Source organism: Pseudophryne corroboree, assembly GCF_028390025.1.
Source record: "Pseudophryne corroboree isolate aPseCor3 chromosome 3 unlocalized genomic scaffold, aPseCor3.hap2 SUPER_3_unloc_7, whole genome shotgun sequence".
Classification (NCBI taxonomy): domain Eukaryota; kingdom Metazoa; phylum Chordata; class Amphibia; order Anura; family Myobatrachidae; genus Pseudophryne; species Pseudophryne corroboree.
Window position 1 is genome coordinate 987,107 of NW_026967563.1, and position 20,222 is coordinate 1,007,328.

Consider the following 20,222-nt stretch of genomic DNA (forward strand, 5'->3'; position numbering starts at 1 on the left):
ATGAGATACACCAGAGAGTGTGGGGAGGAGACTGGTCAGATCTCTGGGATGGTGACATACAGTGACATGATGTGAGGGGCAGAGCAGGAGTATAATAGGGGCTGATGGCTCCTGATGTATGAGATACACCAGAGTGTGGGGAGGAGACTGGTCAGATCTCTGGGCTGGTAACACACGGTGTCATGATGTGAGGGGGAGAGCAGGAGTATAATAGGGGCTTATGGCTGCTGATGTATGAGATACACCAGAGAGAGTGGGGAGGAGACTGGTCAGATCTCTGGGCTGGTAACACACAGTGACATGATGTGAGGGGAGAGCAGGAGTATAATAGGTGCTGATGGCTCCTGATGTATGAGATACACTAGAGAGTGTGGGGAGGAGACTGGTCAGAACTCTGGGCTGGTAACACACAGTGACATGATGTGAGGGGAGAGCAGAAGTATAATAGGGGCTGATGGCTCCTGATGGATGAGATACACCAGAGAGTGTGGGGAGGAGACTGGTCAGATCTCTGGGATGGTAACACACAGTGACATGATGTGAGGGGGAAGCAGGAGTATAATAGGGGCTGATGGCTCCTGATGTATGAGATACACCAGAGTGTGTGGGGAGGAGACTGGTCAGATCTCTGGGCTGGTAACACACAGTGACATGATGTGAGGGAGGAGCAGGAGTATAATAGGTGTTGATGGCTCCTGATGTATGAGATACACCAGAGAGAGTGGGGAGAAGACTGGTCAGATCTCTGGGCTGGTAACACACAGTGACATGATGTGAGGGGGAGAGCAGGAGTATAATAGGGGCTGATGTCTCCTGATGAATGAGATACACCAGAGAGTGTGGGGAGGAGACTGGTCAGAACTCTGGGCTGGTAACACACAGTGACATAATTTGAGGAGGAGAGCAGGAGTATAATAGGGGCTGATGGCTGCTGATGTATGAGATACACCAGAGAGTGTGGGGAGGAGTCTGGTCAGATCTCTGGGATGGTGATATACAGTGACATGATGTGAGGGGGAGAGCAGGAGTATAATAGGGGCTGATGGCTCCTGATATATGAGATACACCAGAGAGAGTGGGGAGAAGACTGGTCAGATCTCTGGGCTGGTAACACACAGTGACATGATGTGAGGGGGAGAGCAGGAGTATAATAGGGGCTGATGGCTGCTGATGTATGAGATACACCAGAGAGTGTGGGGAGGAGACTGGTCAGATCTCTGGGATGGTGACATACAGTGACATGATGTGAGGGGCAGAGCAGGAGTATAATAGGGGCTGATGGCTCCTGATGTATGAGATACACCAGAGTGTGGGGAGGAGACTGGTCAGATCTCTGGGCTGGTAACACACGGTGACATGATGTGAGGGGGAGAGCAGGAGTATAATAGGGGCTTATGGCTGCTGATGTATGAGATACACCAGAGAGAGTGGGGAGGAGACTGGTCAGATCTCTGGGCTGGTAACACACAGTGACATGATGTGAGGGGAGAGCAGGAGTATAATAGGTGCTGATGGCTCCTGATGTATGAGATACACTAGAGAGTGTGGGGAGGAGACTGGTCAGAACTCTGGGCTGGTAACACACAGTGACATGATGTGAGGGGAGAGCAGAAGTATAATAGGGGCTGATGGCTCCTGATGTATGAGATACACCAGAGAGTGTGGGGAGGAGACTGGTCAGATCTCTGGGCTGGTAACACACAGTGACATGATGTGAGGGGAGAGCAGGAGTATAATAGGGGCTGATGTCTCCTGATGTATGAGATACACCAGAAAGTGTGGGGAGGAGACTGGTCAGATCTCTGGGCTGGTAACACACTGTGACATGATGTGAGGGGGAGAGCAGGAGTATAATAGGGGCTGATGTCTCCTGATGTATGAGATACACCAGAAAGTGTGGGGAGGAGACTGGTCAGATCTCTGGGCTGGTAACACAGTGACATGATGTGAGGGGAGAGCAGGAGTATAATAGGGGCTGATGGCTCCTGATATACGAGATACACCAGAGAGAGTGGGGAGAAGACTGGTCAGATCTCTGGGTTGGTAACACACAGTGACATGATGTGAGGGGAGAGCAGGAGTATAATAGAGGCTGATGGCTCCTGATATACGAGATACACCAGAGAGAGTGGGGAGAAGACTGGTCAGATCTCTGGGCTGGTAACACACAGTGACATGATGTGAGGGGGACAGCAGGAGTATAATAGGGGCTGATGGCTGCTGATGTATGAGATACACCAGAGAGTGTGGGGAGGAGACTGGTCAGATCTTTGGGATGGTGACATACAGTGACATGATGTGAGGGGGAGAGCAGGAGTATAATAGGGGCTGATGGCTCCTGATGTATGAGATACACCAGAGTGTGTGGGGAGGAGACTGGTCAGGTCTCTGGGCTGGTAACACACAGTGACATGAAGTGAGGGGGAGAGCAGGAGTATAATAGGGGCTGATGGCTCCTGATGTATGAGATACACCGGAGAGTGTGGGGAGTAGACTGGTCAGATCTCTGGGCTGGTAACACACAGTGACATGATGTGAGGGGAGAGCAGAAGTATAATAGGGGCTGATGGCTCCTGATGTATGAGATACACCAGAGTGTGTGGGGAGGAGACTGGTCAGATCTCTGGGCTGGTAACACACGGTGACATGATGTGAGGGGGAGAGCAGGAGTATAATAGGGGCTGATGTCTGCTGATGTATGAGATACACCAGAGAGTGTGGAGAGGAGATTGGTCAGATCTCTGGGCTGGTAGCACACAGTGAAATGATGTGAGGGGAGAGCAGGAGTATAATAGGGGCTGATGGCTCCTGATATATGAGATACACCAGAGAGAGTGGGGAGAAGACTGGTCAGATCTCTAGGCTGGTAACACACAGTGACATGATGTAAGGGGGAGAGCAGGAGTATAATAGGGGCTGATGGCTGCTGATGTATGAGATACACCAGAGAGTGTGGGGAGGAGTCTGGTCAGATCTCTGGGATGGTGATATACAGTGACATGATGTGAGGGGGAGAGCAGGAGTATAATAGGGGCTGATGGCTCCTGATGTATGAGATACACCAGAGAGTGTGGGGAGGAGACTGGTCAGATCTCTGGGCTGGTAACACACGGTGACATGATGTGAGGGGGAGAACAGGAGTATAATAGGGGCTTATGGCTGCTGATGTATGAGATACACCAGAGAGAGTGGGGAGGAGACTGGTCAGATCTCTGGGCTGGTAACACACAGTGACATGATGTGAGGGGAGAGCAGGAGTATAATAAGGGCTGATGGCTCCTGATGTATGAGATACACCAGAGAGTGTGGAGAGGAGATTGGTCAGATCTCTGGGCTGGTAGCACACAGTGAAATGATGTGAGGGGAGAGCAGGAGTATAATAGGGGCTGATGGCTCCTGATATATGAGATACACCAGAGAGAGTGGGGAGAAGACTGGTCAGATCTCTGGGCTGGTAACACACAGTGACATGATGTGAGGGGGAGAGCAGGAGTATAATAGGGGCTGATGGCTCCGGATGTATGAGATACACCAGAGAGTGTGGGGAGGAGACTGGTCAGTTCTCTGGGCTGGTAACACACGGTGACATGATGTGAGGGGGAGAGCAGGAGTATAATAGGGGCTGATGGCTGCTGATGTATGAGATACACCAGAGAGAGTGGGGAGGAGACTAGTCAGAACTCTGGGCTGGTAACACACAGTGACATGATGTGAGGGGGAGAGCAGGAGTATAATAGGGGCTGATGGCTCCTGATGGATGAGATACACCAGAGTGTGTGGGGAGGAGACTGGTCAGGTCTCTGGGCTGGTAACACACAGTGACATGATGTGAGGGGGAGAGCAGGAGTATAATAGGGTCTGATGGCTCCTGATGTATGAGATACACCAGAGAGTGTGGGGAGGAGACTGGTCAGATCTCTGGGCTGGTAAAACACAGTGACATGATGTGAGGGGAGAGCAGAAGTATAATAGGGGCTGATGGCTCCTGATGTATGAGATACACCAGAGAGTGTGGGGAGGAGACTGGTCAGATCTCTGGGCTGGTAACACACAGTGACATGATGTGAGGGGGAGGCAGGAGTATAATAGGGGCTGATGGCTCCTGATGTATGAGATACACCAAAGTGTGTGGGGAGGAGACTGGTCAGATCTCTGGGCTGGTAACACACAGTGACATGATGTGAGGGAGGAGCAGGAGTATAATAGGTGCTGATGGCTCCTGATGTATGAGATACACTAGAGAGTGTGGGGAGGAGACTGGTCAGATCTCTGGGCTGGTAACACACAGTGACATGATGTGAGGTGGAGAGCAGGAGTATAATAGGGGCTGATGGCTGCTGATGTATGAGATACACCAGAGAGAGTGGGGAGGAGACTGGTCAGAACTCTGGGCTGGTAACACACAGTGACATGATGTGAGGGGGAGAGCAGGAGTATAATAGGGGCTGATGGCTCCTGATGTATGAGATACACCAGAGTGTGTGGGGAGGAGACTGGTCAGGTCTCTGGGCTGGTAACACACAGTGACATGATGTGAGGGGGAGAGCAGGAGTATAATAGGGGCTGATGGCTACTGATGTATGAGATACACCAGAGAGTGTGGGGAGGAGACTGGTCAGATCTCTGGGCTGGTAACACACAGTGACATGATGTGAGGGGAGAGCAGAAGTATAATAGGGGCTGATGGCTCCTGATGTATGAGATACACCAGAGAGTGTGGGGAGGAGACTGGTCAGATCTCTGGGCTGGTAACACACGGTGACATGATGTGAGGGGGAGAGCAGGAGTATAATAGGGGCTGATGGCTGCTGATGTATGAGATACACCAGAGAGAGTGGGTAGGAGACTGGTCAGAACTCTGGGCTGGTAACACACAGTGACATGATGTGAGGGGGAGGGCAGGAGTACAATAGGGGCTGATGGCTCCTGATGTATGAGATACACCAGAGAGTGTGGGGAGGAGACTGGTCAGATCTCTGGGCTGGTAACACACAGTGACGTCATGTGAGGGGAGAGCAGAAGTATAATAGGGGCTGATGGCTCCTGATGTATGAGATACATCAGAGAGTGTGGGGAGGAGACTGGTCAGATCTCTGGGCTGGTAACACACAGTGACATGATGTGAGGGGGAGAGCAGGAGTATAATAGGGGCTGATGGCTCCTGATGTATGAGATACACCAGAGAGTGTGGGGAGGAGACTGGTCAGATCTCTGGGCTGGTAACACACAGTAACATGATGTGAGGGGGAGAGCAGGAGTATAATAGGGACTGATGGCTCCTGATGTATAAGATACACCAGAGAGTATGGGGAGGAGACTGGTCAGATATCTGGGCTGGTAACACACAGTGACATGATGTGAGGGGGAGAGCAGGAGTATAATAGGGGCTGATGGCTGCTGATGTATGAGATACACCAGAGAGAGTGGGGAGGAGACTGGTCAGAACTCTGGGCTGGTAACACACAGTGACATGATGTGAGGGGGAGAGCAGGAGTATAATAGGGGCTGATGGCTCCTGATGTATGAGATACACCAGAGTGTGTGGGGAGGAGACTGGTCAGGTCTCTGGGCTGGTAACACACAGTGACATGATGTGAGGGGGAGAGCAGGAGTATAATAGGGGCTGATGGCTACTGATGTATGAGATACACCAGAGAGTGTGGGGAGGAGACTGGTCAGATCTCTGGGCTGGTAACACACAGTGACATGATGTGAGGGGAGAGCAGAAGTATAATAGGGGCTGATGGCTCCTGATGTATGAGATACACCAGAGAGTGTGGGGAGGAGACTGGTCAGATCTCTGGGCTGGTAACACACGGTGACATGATGTGAGGGGGAGAGCAGGAGTATAATAGGGGCTGATGGCTGCTGATGTATGAGATACACCAGAGAGAGTGGGTAGGAGACTGGTCAGAACTCTGGGCTGGTAACACACAGTGACATGATGTGAGGGGGAGGGCAGGAGTATAATAGGGGCTGATGGCTCCTGATGTATGAGATACACCAGAGAGTGTGGGGAGGAGACTGGTCAGATCTCTGGGCTGGTAACACACAGTGACGTCATGTGAGGGGAGAGCAGAAGTATAATAGGGGCTGATGGCTCCTGATGTATGAGATACATCAGAGAGTGTGGGGAGGAGACTGGTCAGATCTCTGGGCTGGTAACACACAGTGACATGATGTGAGGGGAGAGCAGGAGTATAATAAGGGCTGATGGCTCCTGATGTATGAGATACACCAGAGAGTGTGGAGAGGAGATTGGTCAGATCTCTGGGCTGGTAGCACACAGTGAAATGATGTGAGGGGAGAGCAGGAGTATAATAGGGGCTGATGGCTCCTGATATATGAGATACACCAGAGAGAGTGGGGAGAAGACTGGTCAGATCTCTGGGCTGGTAACACACAGTGACATGATGTGAGGGGGAGAGCAGGAGTATAATAGGGGCTGATGGCTGCTGATGTATGAGATACACCAGAGAGTGTGGGGAGGAGACTGGTCAGATCTCTGGGCTGGTAACACACTGTGACATGATGTGAGGGGGAGAGCAGGAGTATAATAGGGGCTTATGGCTGCTGATGTATGAGATACACCAGAGAGAGTGGGGAGGAGACTGGTCAGATCTCTGGGCTGGTAACACACAGTGACATGATGTGAGGGGAGAGCAGGAGTATAATAGGTGCTGATGGCTCCTGATGTATGAGATACACTAGAGAGTGTGGGGAGGAGACTGGTCAGAACTCTGGGCTGGTAACACACAGTGACATGATGTGAGGGGAGAGCAGAAGTATAATAGGGGCTGATGGCTCCTGATGTATGAGATACACCAGAGAGTGTGGGGAGGAGACTGGTCAGATCTCTGGGCTGGTAACACACAGTGACATGATGTGAGGGGGAGGCAGGAGTATAATAGGGGCTGATGGCTCCTGATGTATGATATACACCAGAGAGTGTGGGGAGGAGACTGGTCAGATCTCTGGGATGGTAACACACAGTGACATGATGTGAGGGGAGAGCAGGAGTATAATAGAGGCTGATGGCTCCTGATATACGAGATACACCAGAGAGAGTGGGGAGAAGACTGGTCAGATCTCTGGGCTGGTAACACACAGTGACATGATGTGAGGGGGACAGCAGGAGTATAATAGGGGCTGATGGCTCCTGATGTATGAGATACACCAGAGAGTGTGGGGAGGAGACTGGTCAGATCTCTGGGATGGTGACATACAGTGACATGATGTGAGGGGGAGAGCAGGAGTATAATAGGGGCTGATGGATCCTGATGTATGAGATACACCAGAGAGTGTGGGGAGGAGACTGGTCAGATCTCTGGGCTGGTAACACACGGTGACATGATGTGAGGGGGAGAGCAGGAGTATAATAGGGGCTGATGGCTGCTGATGTATGAGATACACCAGAGAGAGTGGGGAGGAGACTGGTCAGAACTCTGGGCTGGTAACACACAGTGACAGGATGTGAGGGGGAGAGCAGGAGTATAATAGGGGCTGATGGCTCCTGATGTATGAGATACACCAGAGTGTGTGGGGAGGAGACTGGTCAGGTCTCTGGGCTGGTAACACACAGTGACATGATGTGAGGGGAGAGCAGGAGTATAATAAGGGCTGATGGCTCCTGATGTATGAGATACACCAGAGAGTGTGGAGAGGAGATTGGTCAGATCTCTGGGCTGGTAGCACACAGTGAAATGATGTGAGGGGAGAGCAGGAGTATAATAGGGGCTGATGGCTCCTGATATATGAGATACACCAGAGAGAGTGGGGAGAAGACTGGTCAGATCTCTGGGCTGGTAACACACAGTGACATGATGTGAGGGGGAGAGCAGGAGTATAATAGGGGCTGATGGCTGCTGATGTATGAGATACACTAGAGAGTGTGGGGAGGAGACTGGTCAGATCTCTGGGCTGGTAACACACTGTGACATGATGTGAGGGGGAGAGCAGGAGTATAATAGGGGCTTATGGCTGCTGATGTATGAGATACACCAGAGAGAGTGGGGAGGAGACTGGTCAGATCTCTGGGCTGGTAACACACAGTGACATGATGTGAGGGGTAGAGCAGAAGTATAATAGGGGCTGATGGCTCCTGATGTATGAGATACACCAGAGAGTGTGGGGAGGAGACTGGTCAGAACTCTGGGCTGGTAACACACAGTGACATGATGTGAGGGGGAGAGCAGGAGTATAATAGGGGCTGATGGCTCCTGATGTATGAGATACACCAGAGTGTGTGGGGAGGAGACTGGTCAGGTCTCTGGGCTGGTAACACACAGTGACATGAAGTGAGGGGGAGAGCAGGAGTATAATAGGGGCTGATGGCTCCTGATGTATGAGATACACCAGAGAGTGTGGGGAGGAGACTGGTCAGATCTCTGGGCTGGTAACACACAGTGACATGATGTGAGGGGAGAGCAGAAGTATAATAGGGGCTGATGGCTCCTGATGTATGAGATACACCAGAGTGTGTGGGGAGGAGACTGGTCAGATCTCTGGGCTGGTAACACACGGTGACATGATGTGAGGGGGAGAGCAGGAGTATAATAGGGGCTGATGGCTGCTGATGTATGAGATACACCAGAGAGAGTGGGGAGGAGACTGGTCAGAACTCTGGGCTGGTAACACACGGTGACATGATGTGAGGGGGAGAGCAGGAGTATAATAGGGGCTGATGGCTGCTGATGTATGAGATACACCAGAGAGTGTGGGGAGGAGACTGGTCAGATCTCTGGGCTGGTAACACACAGTGACATGATGTGAGGGGGAGAGCAGGAGTATAATAGGGGCTGATGGCTCCTGATGTATGAGATACACCAGAGAGAGTGGGGAGAAGACTGGTCAGATCTCTGGGCTGGTAACACACAGTGACATGATGTGAGGGGAGAGCAGGAGTATAATAAGGGCTGATGGCTCCTGATGTATGAGATACACCAGAGAGTGTGGAGAGGAGATTGGTCAGATCTCTGGGCTGGTAGCACACAGTGAAATTATGTGAGGGGAGAGCAGGAGTATAATAGTGGCTGATGGCTCCTGATATATGAGATACACCAGAGAGAGTGGGGAGAAGACTGGTCAGATCTCTGGGCTGGTAACACACAGTGACATGATGTGAGGGGGAGAGCAGGAGTATAATAGGGGCTGATGGCTGCTGATGTATGAGATACACCAGAGAGTGTGGAGAGGAGATTGGTCAGATCTCTGGGCTGGTAGCACACAGTGAAATTATGTGAGGGGAGAGCAGGAGTATAATAGTGGCTGATGGCTCCTGATATATGAGATACACCAGAGAGAGTGGGGAGAAGACTGGTCAGATCTCTGGGCTGGTAACACACAGTGACATGATGTGAGGGGGAGAGCAGGAGTATAATAGGGGCTGATGGCTGCTGATGTATGAGATACACCAGAGAGTGTGGGGAGGAGACTGGTCAGATCTCTGGGATGGTGACATACAGTGACATGATGTGAGGGGGAGAGCAGGAGTATAATAGGGGCTGATGGCTCCTGATGTATGAGATACACCAGAGAGTGTGGGGAGGAGACTGGTCAGATCTCTGGGCGGGTAACACACGGTGACATGATGTGAGGGGGAGAGCAGGAGTATAATAGGGGCTGATGGCTGCTGATGTATGAGATACACCAGAGAGTGGGGAGGAGACTAGTCAGAACTCTGGGCTGGTAACACACAGTGACATGATGTGAGGGGGAGAGCAGGAGTATAATAGGGGCTGATGGCTCCTGATGTATGAGATACACCAGAGAGTGTGGGGAGGAGACTGGTCAGATCTCTGGGCTGGTAAAACACAGTGACATGATGTGAAGGGAGAGCAGGAGTATAATAGGGGCTGATGTCTCCTGATGTATGAGATACACCAGAGAGTGTGGGGAGGAGACTGGTCAGATCTCTGGGATGGTAACACACAGTGACATGATGTGAGGGGAGAGCAGGAGTATAATAGAGGCTGATGGCTCCTGATATACGAGATACACCAGAGAGAGTGGGGAGAAGACTGGTCAGATCTCTAGGCTGGTAACACACAGTGACATGATGTGAGGGGGACAGCAGGAGTATAATAGGGGCTGATGGCTGCTGATGTATGAGATACACCAGAGAGTGTGGGGAGGAGACTGGTCAGATCTTTGGGATGGTGACATACAGTGACATGATGTGAGGGGGAGAGCAGTAGTATAATAGGGGCTGATGGCTGCTGATGTATGAGATACACCAGAGAGTGTGGGGAGGAGACTGGTCAGAACTCTGGGCTGGTAACACACAGTGACATGATGTGAGGGGGAGAGCAGGAGTATAATAGGGGCTGATGGCTCCTGATGTATGAGATACACCAGAGTGTGTGGGGAGGAGACTGGTCAGGTCTCTGGGCTGGTAACACACAGTGACATGAAGTGAGGGAGAGAGCAGGAGTATTATAGGGGCTGATGGCTCCTGAATCCACACTGGGAAAATAAAGTTCCCTAATTTGTACTGACAGAGGGTGTAGGATAAGAGATTGCTGTAGTGACTGAGCAATGAGAATATGTGACTCTGTTCTGTAATAAGTGTTTATTACTCACCTGTGCTGATATCTGTAGGGATCTCCTCCTCCGTACACTGCTGATCACCCCTCACATACATCTCTTCTTCTCCCTCTATATCTTCTGCCTTTATATCAGTCACATACGTCTCTTCTTCTCCCTCTATATCTTCTGCCTTTATATCAGTCAGATACGTCTCTACTTCTCCCTCTGTATCTTTGACTTTAACATTATTTATTTGGGCTTCACCCTATGTAAACCATCAATAAAAGAAGACTGTAATAATTGTTGATTTCAGTAATAGATTAAACAATACAAATGTATTGACACACACAGCTGCTCTACACATTATATAGTGACAGTCACTTTGGTATATTGGTGAGACCCTAAATCCCACCTACCTGATCCTCCTGTGGGATCCTGTGATTCTCCTCTGTACAATCCTGGGAATACAGAGGACGGGGACATATCTCTGGGGTATCTCTGTTACTGGGTCCATCTGTAGGAGACACACAGTGACTGAGTACAGTGTATATATGTGATTATCAGGTGATGTGTGTATATAGGGGCCCCCATACCTGCTCTCCCCTGTACAATACATGACAGTTTCCTCTTACCCAGTGATGTGAGCGGCCGGTGATTCTCCATCATCACGTCCTTGTACAGACCCCTGTGTTCCTCTATATACTCCCCCTCCTGCATGGAGACATAGACAGTGACATCATGACACCTTATAGGAACCTGACACAGAGTGATACAGTCATCAACCAGACACTTCCCCTGGTGTTACTGTATAATGCCCCATTCCCAGCAGTCACCTCTCCAGTCATCACCCAGACACATCCCCTGGTGTTACTGTATAATGTCCCATTCCCAGCAGTCACCTCTCCAGTCATCACCCAGACACATCCCCCGGTGTTACTGTATAATGTCCCATTCCCAGAAGTCACCACACAGACACATCCCCCGGTGTTACTGTATAATGCCCCATTCCCAGCAGTCACCTCTCCAGTCATCACCCAGACACATCCCCTGGTGTTACTGTATAATGTCCCATTCCCAGCAGTCACTTCTCCAGTCATCACCCAGACACTTTCCCTGGTGTTACTGTACAATGCCCCATTTCCAGCAGTCACCTCTCCAGTCATCACCCAGACACATCCCCTGGTGTTACTGTATAATGTCCCATTCCCAGTAGTCACCTCTCCAGTCATCACCCAGATACGTCCCCTGGTGTTAATGTATAATGTCCCATTCCCAGCAGTCACCTCTCCAGTCATCGCCCAGATATGTCCCCTGGTGTTACTGTATAATGTCCCATTACCAGCAGTCACCTCTCCAGTCATCACCCAAACACGTCCCCCAGTGTTACTGTATAATGCCCCATTCCCAGCAGTCACCTCTCCAGTCATCACCCAGACACTTTCCCTGGTGTTACTGTACAATGCCCCATTCCCAGCAGTCACCTCTTCAGTCATCACCCAGACACATCCCACGGTGTTACTGTATAATGTCCCATTCCCAGCAGTCACCTCTCCAGTCATCACCCAGACACATCCCCTGGTGTTACTGTATAATGTCCCATTCCCAGCAGTCACCTCTCCAGTCATCACCCAGACACATCCTCTGGTGTTACTGTATAATGCCCCATTCCCAGCAGTCACCTCTCCAGTCATCACCCAGATACGTCCCCTGGTGTTAATGTATAATGTCCCATTCCCAGCAGTCACCTCTCCAGTCATCACCCAGATATGTCCCCTGGTGTTAATGTATAATGTCCCATTACCAGCAGTCACCTCTCCAGTCATCACCCAAACACGTCCCCCAGTGTTACTGTATAATGCCCCATTCCCAGCAGTCACCTCTCCAGTCATCACTCAGACACATACCCTGGTGTTACTGTATAATGCCCCATTCCCAGCAGTCACCTCTCCAATCATCACCCAGACACATCCCCCGGTATTACTGTATAATGCCCCATTCCCAGCAGTCACCTCTTCAGTCATCACCCAGACACATCCCACGGTGTTACTGTATAATGTCCCATTCCCAGCAGTCACCTCCCCAGTCATCACCCAGACACATCCCCTGGTGTTACTGTATAATGTCCCATTCCCAGCAGTCACCTCTCCAGTCATCACCCAGACACATCCTCTGGTGTTACTGTATAATGCCCCATTCCCAGCAGTCACCTCTCCAGTCAGCAACTGAATGATCTTGTTGGTGAGTTTCAGGATCTTCTGGTCATTGTGTCTTTCATGTGTCAGTGAGTGAGGTGGAGGCACCGTGATGGGGCTCTGGGTTCTACTCAGTCCTCCAGATACACAGGGATGGCTGCTGGTTATCTCACACTCATTGGATGTCTTCTTCACTATTGTGTAATCCTGTGTAATGGTGGAGACATCAAATATCAATATATACACTCCCAGATCCCCTCACCTTCCCAGTCATGTCCCTGTATTATTACTATAGAAATAAGTGACGTCACTGTGACACTCCCAGATCCCCTTACCTCCTCAGTCATGTCCCTGTATTATTACTATAGATATAAGTGACGTCACTGTGACTTTTCCAGACTCCTTCAGCTCCCCAGTCACGTCCCTGTATTATTGATATAGATATAATTGACGTCACTGTGCCGCTTCCAGATCTCCTCCCAGTCATGTCGCTGTATTATTACTATAGATATAAGCGATTTCACGGTGAAGCTCCCAGATCCCATCACCTCCCCAGTCATGTCCCTGTATTATTACTATAGATATAAGTGATGTCACTGTGATGCTCTAAGACCCCCTCACCTCCCCAGTGACAGCCCTGTATTATTACTATAGATATAAGTTATGTCACTGTGACACTCCTAGATCCCCTTACCTCTCCAATCATGTCCCTGTATTATTACTATAGATATAAGTGATGTCACAGTGATGCTCCCAGATCCCCTCACCTCCCCAGTCATGTCCCTGTATTATTACTATAGATATAAGGTCACTTTGATGCTATCAGATCCACTCACCTCCCCAGTCATATCCCTGTATTATTACTATAGATATAAGGTCACTGTGACGCTCCCAGATCCACTCACCTCCCCAGTCATGTCCCTGTATTATTACTATAGATATAAGGTCACTGTGACGCTCCCAGATCCACTCACCTCCCCAGTCATGTCCCTGTATTATTACTATAGATATAAGGTCACTGAGACGCTCCCAGATCCACTTACCTCCCCAGTCAGTAGGTAGATGATCTCCAGGGTGATATTTATTATCTTTTCAGTCCTGTGACTCCTGTCCTTGTCCATCCTTTGTGAATCAGAGAGAATACAGAACGTGTGATGTGTAATAAAGACTCCGTTCCCCACAGCTGGAGTTCCTGGAATAAATATAATACATAAAACATATTGCACATGTAACATAGTATATATGGAATAGAGTGGCCATTAAGTCTCCAATTTCCCCACAGCCATAGAGTCCTGGTCAGTGTCTCCGAGGTCCCTGTGACCCAGCCCCATAAGGCTGTACTGCATAGTGGGACTGATCTAGATTGTAGCGCTATTGTGGGTGGAGTCACAATGAGCTGATGTTCGGTACACCGCTCATGTGCAAAACCCGTACGGAGCATGTGCTCTATGTGTCCTGAGTTGTCAGACGAGTATGGCTGCAGCCATGAAGTGGTGTAAGGGTGAGAATTGGTTGTGAAGGGACAGGGTCTCCTGAGGGAAATTTCATGGCCTTATTCATGGAGCTGCGGCGTACAGTCTCCGTGACCTCAGGTTTCACAGATCCAGCCGATGGTGTAGCAGAGGTGGCAGAAGACAGGCAAGGAGGTGGCAGAAGACAGGCAGTGGAAAGGCGGCAGGAGACAGGCAGGGGAAAGGTTGCAGGAAACAGACAGGGGAAAGGTTGCAGGAGACAGGCAAGGAGGTGGCAGGAGACAGGGAGGGGGTGGCAGGAGACAGGGGGGAGGCGGCAGGAGACCGGCCAGAGGGAGCAGGAGACGGGAAAGGCGACAGGCAGGGGAAAGGCAGCAGGCGACAGGCAGGGAAAAGGCGGCAGGAGACAGGCAGGTGGGCAGCAGGGTGGGGGTGGCAGGAGACAGGCAGGGGAAAGGCGGCAGGAGACAGACGGGGTAAAGGCAACAGGAGACAGGCAGGGGAAAGGCGGCAGGAGACAGGCAGGGGAAAGGCGACAGGAGACATTATTTGTTTTCAGGAGATTGAATAATTTCTTAATCATTTGTAATAAAAGTTATGTTTTACTCTTTGAGAATATCTAATTATTTCTTCACAAGAGTGCGCCCACAAAGAAGTCTACTTTCTTTCTCTTGTCACTGTGACACTCCCAGGTCCCCCTCACCTCCCCAGTCATGTCCCTGTATTACTATAGATATGTGATGTCACTGTGACGCTCCCAGATCCCCTCACCTCCGCAGTCATGTTCCTGTATTATTACTATAGATATAAGTGACATCACTGTGACACTCCCAGATCCCCTCACCTCCCCAGTCATGTACCTTTATTACTATAGATCTAAATGATGTCACTGTGACACTCCCAGGTGTGTGATATACATTTGCTTCATACTGCTTCAATTATCATCTGTTACACATGCCAGGGATATTATGGTCTCTGCTTTAATATATCCGAGAATTTGAGCAATATTTTCAATCCCCACAATTTCATATAATAAAATTAATAATAATAATAACGACACTAAAGGCTGCACCCCAGTATAAACATAATAACATGTCTTTATTAACAGGACACCACAGGTTGCTCCTCCAGTATAATAATAATAATAAAAGGACACCACAGGCTACTCCCCCTGTATAATAATAACAGGACACCACAAGCTGCTCCTCCTGTATAATAATAATAATTACAGGACACCACAAGCTGCTCCCTCTGTATAATAATAATAATAGTAATAATAATAATAATAATAACAACAACAGGACACCACACACTGCTCCTCCTGTATAATAATAATAATAACAGGACACCACACACTGCTACTCCTGTATTGTAATAATAACAACAAGAGACAACAGGCTGCTCCCCCTGTATTAAAATAATATCAGGACACCACAGGCTCCTCCCCCTGTATAATAATAATAAAAATAGGACACCACAGGCTGCTCATCCTGCATAATAATAACAAGACACCACAGGCTGCTCCTGCTGTATTATAATAATAATAATAATAATAATAATAATAATAATAATAATAATAGGACACCACAGGCTGCTCCCCCTGTATAATAATAAAAATAACAAGACACCACAGGCTGATGCCCCTGTATAGTAATAATAATAATATCAGGACACCACAGGCTGCTCCCCCTGTATAGTAATAATAACAGGACACCACAAGCTGCTCCCCCTGTATAGTAATAATAACAGGACACCACAGGCTGCTCCCCCTGTATAGTAAGACGCCATTACCTGATCTCCACGGACACTGGGAGGCTGCACAAGTCGATGAAAACTCACTTCTTGCATGTGGACCGCACATCCCGGAAGTAAGGTGGAACGCACAGGCAGGAAGTAGGGTATGATTGGCAACGGCTGCTACCTGGTTACTGGCCCCTCCCCTCCTCCACCCCGCCCAAAGCCCAGCACTCTGTAATGACTATTACCATACATGTCCTCAGTGCAGGAGGCCGGCGGCCATTTTCTTGTAGACCAATCCAGCAGCAGCAATAGGTTCCCTGGCCGTGTAGTGACGTCAGGAGCGGCGGCCATTTTCCCCTGGTCTGAGCTCCGCCTTCCTTCTATCATTCCCACAAGGCAGCAGGAGCAGAGAGCAGCCATTGCTGTGTCTGGCAGCAGGTAATGATATTATTATTATTATTATTCTATAGGCTGAGCAGCTCTGGTGTCAGGTTCTGTACTACAGGGGGAGCAGCCTCTGGTGCCTTGTTATAGTGTAGCTGGAGCAGCCTCTGGTGCTGCATTATCCCTGTACAGGTGGCTGACACTCTAGTGTCCTATTACTGTAATACAGGTGGCGCAGACCCCGCCGTTACCGTAATACAGGTGGAGCAGACCCCGCCGTTACCGTAATACAGGTGGCGCAGACCCCGCCTTTACCGTAATACAGGTGGCGCAGACCCCGCCGTTACCGTAATACAGGGGAGCTGCCTGTGTAGTCATAGTATACAGGGGTAACAACTTGTGTTGTCATAGTATACAGGAGGAGCAGCCTGTGTTGCAATAATGTACAGGGGTAGCATCCTGTGTTGTCATAATAGACAGGAGGAGCAGCCTGTGGTGTCTTGTTGTTGTTGTTGTTATTATAATACGGGAGGATCAGCCTGTGGTGTCCTGTTATTATTATACAGGAGGAGCAGCCTGTGGTGTGCTATTATTAAACAGGGGGAGCAGCCATTGGTGTCCTATTATTATTCTTATTATTATTATTATTATTATTATACAGTAGGAGCAGCCTGTAGTGTCCTGGCATTATACAGGAGGAGCAGCCTGTGGTGTCCTGTTGTTGTTGTTATTATTATAATACGGGAGGATCAGCCTGTGGTGTCCTGTTATTATTATACAGGAGGAGCAGCCTGTGGTGTGCTATTATTAAACAGGGGGAGCGGCCATTGGTGTCCTATTATTATTATTATTATACAGGGGGAGCAGCCTGTGGTGTCCTGTTATTATACAGTAGGAGCAGCCTGTAGTGTCCTGGTATTATACAGGAGGAGCAGCCTGTGGTGTCATGTTATTATTATACAGTGGCAGCATTATTATTATTATTATTATTTTCTCATACGTCCTAGAGGATGCTGGGGTCACCATTAGTACCATGGGGTATAGACGGGATTCGCAGGAGACAGGGGCACTTTAAGACTTTGGGTGTGAACTGGCTCCTCCCTCTATGCCCCTCCTCCAGACTCCAGTTTTAGAATTGTGCCCAGTGAGACTGGACGCACTACAGGGAGCTCTACTGAGTTTCCCGGAAAAAGTTATGTTAGGTTTTTTATTTTCAGGGAGGACTGCTGGCAATAGTCTCCCTGCATCGTGGGACTGAGGTGAGAGAAGCAGACCTACTTCTGTGAGTTCAATGGCTCTGCTTCTGGCTGACAGGACGCCATTAGCTCCTGAGGGTCTGATCGCTAGGTACGCCTAGATGCTCGTTCCCAGAGCCGGCCGTCACCCCCCTTTACAGAGCCAGAAGTCAGAAGACAGGTGAGTAGAAGAAGATCAAGAAGACTTCAGTGACGGCATTCTGAGGTACAGCACAGCGATCACACGCTGCGCGCCATGCACCCACACACACAGCAGCACTACAGGGTGCGGGAGGGGGGTGCCCTGGGCAGCAGAAAAGCCTCAAAATAAACTGGCAAAAGGGGACATAAGTGCCTAGGCACTGTCCTATCCCCCGCCAGTATAAATATATATTTAAAAAAAGCGGGACTGAACCGCGCCATTAAGGGGTGGAGCTTCGTCCTCACAGCTCGCTCAGTGCCATTTTCCGCTACACAGGCTGCAGAGACGCTGGTCCTTCCTCACACTTCTGAATAAGTATCAGGGTGCAAAACGGAGGGGGGGCACAGAAATATTGGTGCAATATATGTATATATATATATTTAATATAAAGCGCTGCAGGTCTGGGGAATTCTTTAGTGTTTCAGAACCGGTGATTTGGCGCTGGGTTGTGAGCTGGCAAATCTCTGTGTCTCTCTGACAGACTCTACTGTGGGTCTGTCCCCTATATGTCCGGTGTGTCTGTGGGTGTTTGGTGCACGTGCGTCGACATGTCTGAGGCTGAAGGCTCTTCCCTGGAGGAGGCTGTATTAGGGACAAAAACGGCTGCGGGGGTGACCCTGTCGGCACCGCCGACTCCTGATTGGGTAAATGTGTTCCTCTTATTAGTAAGAGGCTAGATAAGTCTGAGTCTCAGACCCAGGCATGGAAGAAATCTGTGGGGGATATGTTATTCCAAAGTCAGGTCTCCTCAGGGTCACAAAAACGTAAGTTGGCCCAGTTGGCAGACACTGATATCGACACGGACACTGATTCCAGTGTTGACTATAGCGATTCCAGGTTAGACCCAAAATTGGCAAAAAGCATTCAGTACATGATTGTGGTGGTTAAAGATGTATTACATATCACGGAGGACCCGGCTGTCCCTGATAAAAGGGTCTGTATGTATAAACAAAGGAAACCTGAGATATCGTTTCATCCCTCTCATGAACTGAACACGCTATTTCAAAAAGTTTGGGACGGTCCTGACAAAAAGTTTCAGATTCCCAAAAGAATTATGGCAGCTTATCCATTTCCCTCGACGGATAGGGAAAAGTGGGAGTCACCCCCCACTGTGGACAAGGCCTTGTCTCATTTGTCTGAAAAGGTGGCTCTCCCGTCACCTGACACGGCGGCCCATAAGGATCCTGCGGATCGTAAACAAGAAACTACATTGAAGTCCATTTATGTGACCACGGGTACACTACTCCGACCTGTCATTGAGTCTGCGTGGGTAAGTAGTGCTATCGAAAAGTGGGCAGATAATTTGTCATCTGATATAGATACCCTAGATAGGGATAGTATCCTCTTGACACTGGGTTATATCAAGGACGCTGCAGCATACCTTAAGGAAGCTGTGAGAGATATTGGTCTTTTGTGATCAAAGGCCAATGCCATGGCTGTCTCAGCTAGGCGTGCGTTGTGGATTCACCAATGGAATGCTGATGCTGACTCCAAGAAAAGTACGGAATCTCTACCATATAAAAGTAAGACCTTATTTGGAGACGACCTTGATGATTTGGAGTCTAGGCTACCGCGGGTAATTCATTCTTTTTACCTTATGTTCACAACAAAAGAAAACGTACCATTATCAGATGCAATCCTTTCGGCCCAATAAATTCAGAAATGGCAGAGGTTCTTCCTTCCTTGCTACTAGAGGAAGGGGAAGAGGTAAACGATATCCAGCCTTGTCAGGCTCCCAGGAGCAGAAGTCCTCCCAGGCTTCTGCCAATTCCACCGCATGACGTCGGGGCTCCTATGCGGGAGTCCGCACTGGTGGGGGCCCGTCTCAAATTTTTAAGTCAGTTTTGGGTTCGTTCGAACCTAGACCCTTGGATTTTACAAATAGTATCCCAAGGGTACTAGCTGGAGTTTCAAGACGTCCCCCCTCGCTGTTTTTTCAAATCGGCCTTACCAGCTTTTCTTCCGGACAGGGAGGTAATTTGTGACGCAATACAAAAATTGTGTCAAAATCAAGTTATCATTAAGGTTCCCCAGTCACAACAGGGAGAAGGTTTTTATTCGAGCCTGTTTGTGGTCCCGAAGCCGGACGTCTCGGTCAGACCAATCCTATAACATGAAATCTCAGAATTTCTACCTAATGAGATTCAAATTCAAGATGTCTCACCGAGCAGTGATCACCGAGCAGTGATCTCCAGCCTGGAGGAAGGGGATTTTATGGTGTCGGTGGACATAAAAGATGCCTACTTACATGTTCCCATTTATCCTCCACACCAGGCTTACCTGAGATTTGCAATTCAGGAGTGTCATTACCAATTTCAAACGTTGCCGTTTGGTCCATCCACGGCTCCGAGGATTTTCACCAAATTAATGGCGGAGATGATTGTTCTCCTTCGCAAGCAAGGAGTCACAATTATCCCATACTTGAACGATCTCCTGATAAAGGCGAGATCCAGGGACCAGTTGGTCCGGA

The 20,222-nt window shown here is 49.4% G+C and overlaps 1 protein-coding gene and 1 pseudogene across 4 annotated transcripts in view; one reads left to right on the forward strand and one right to left on the reverse strand.

Annotated features, from left to right (window-relative positions):
- LOC134984638 (oocyte zinc finger protein XlCOF7.1-like) overlaps positions 1 to 15,206 on the reverse strand; it is a 218,421-nt pseudogene extending 203,215 nt beyond the window's left edge.
- A 1,115-nt stretch (positions 15,207 to 16,321) lies between these two features.
- LOC134984606 (zinc finger protein 271-like) overlaps positions 16,322 to 20,222 on the forward strand; it is a 52,300-nt gene continuing 48,399 nt past the window's right edge. For 3 of the 4 annotated variants that reach the window (XM_063950150.1, XM_063950153.1, XM_063950151.1), the window contains exon 1: positions 16,323 to 16,369. The gene's annotated coding sequence lies outside the window, so the exon portion shown is untranslated. Of the gene's footprint in view, positions 16,370 to 20,222 lie in introns of all 4 variants that reach the window. The other variant, XM_063950152.1, reaches the window with a different exon arrangement.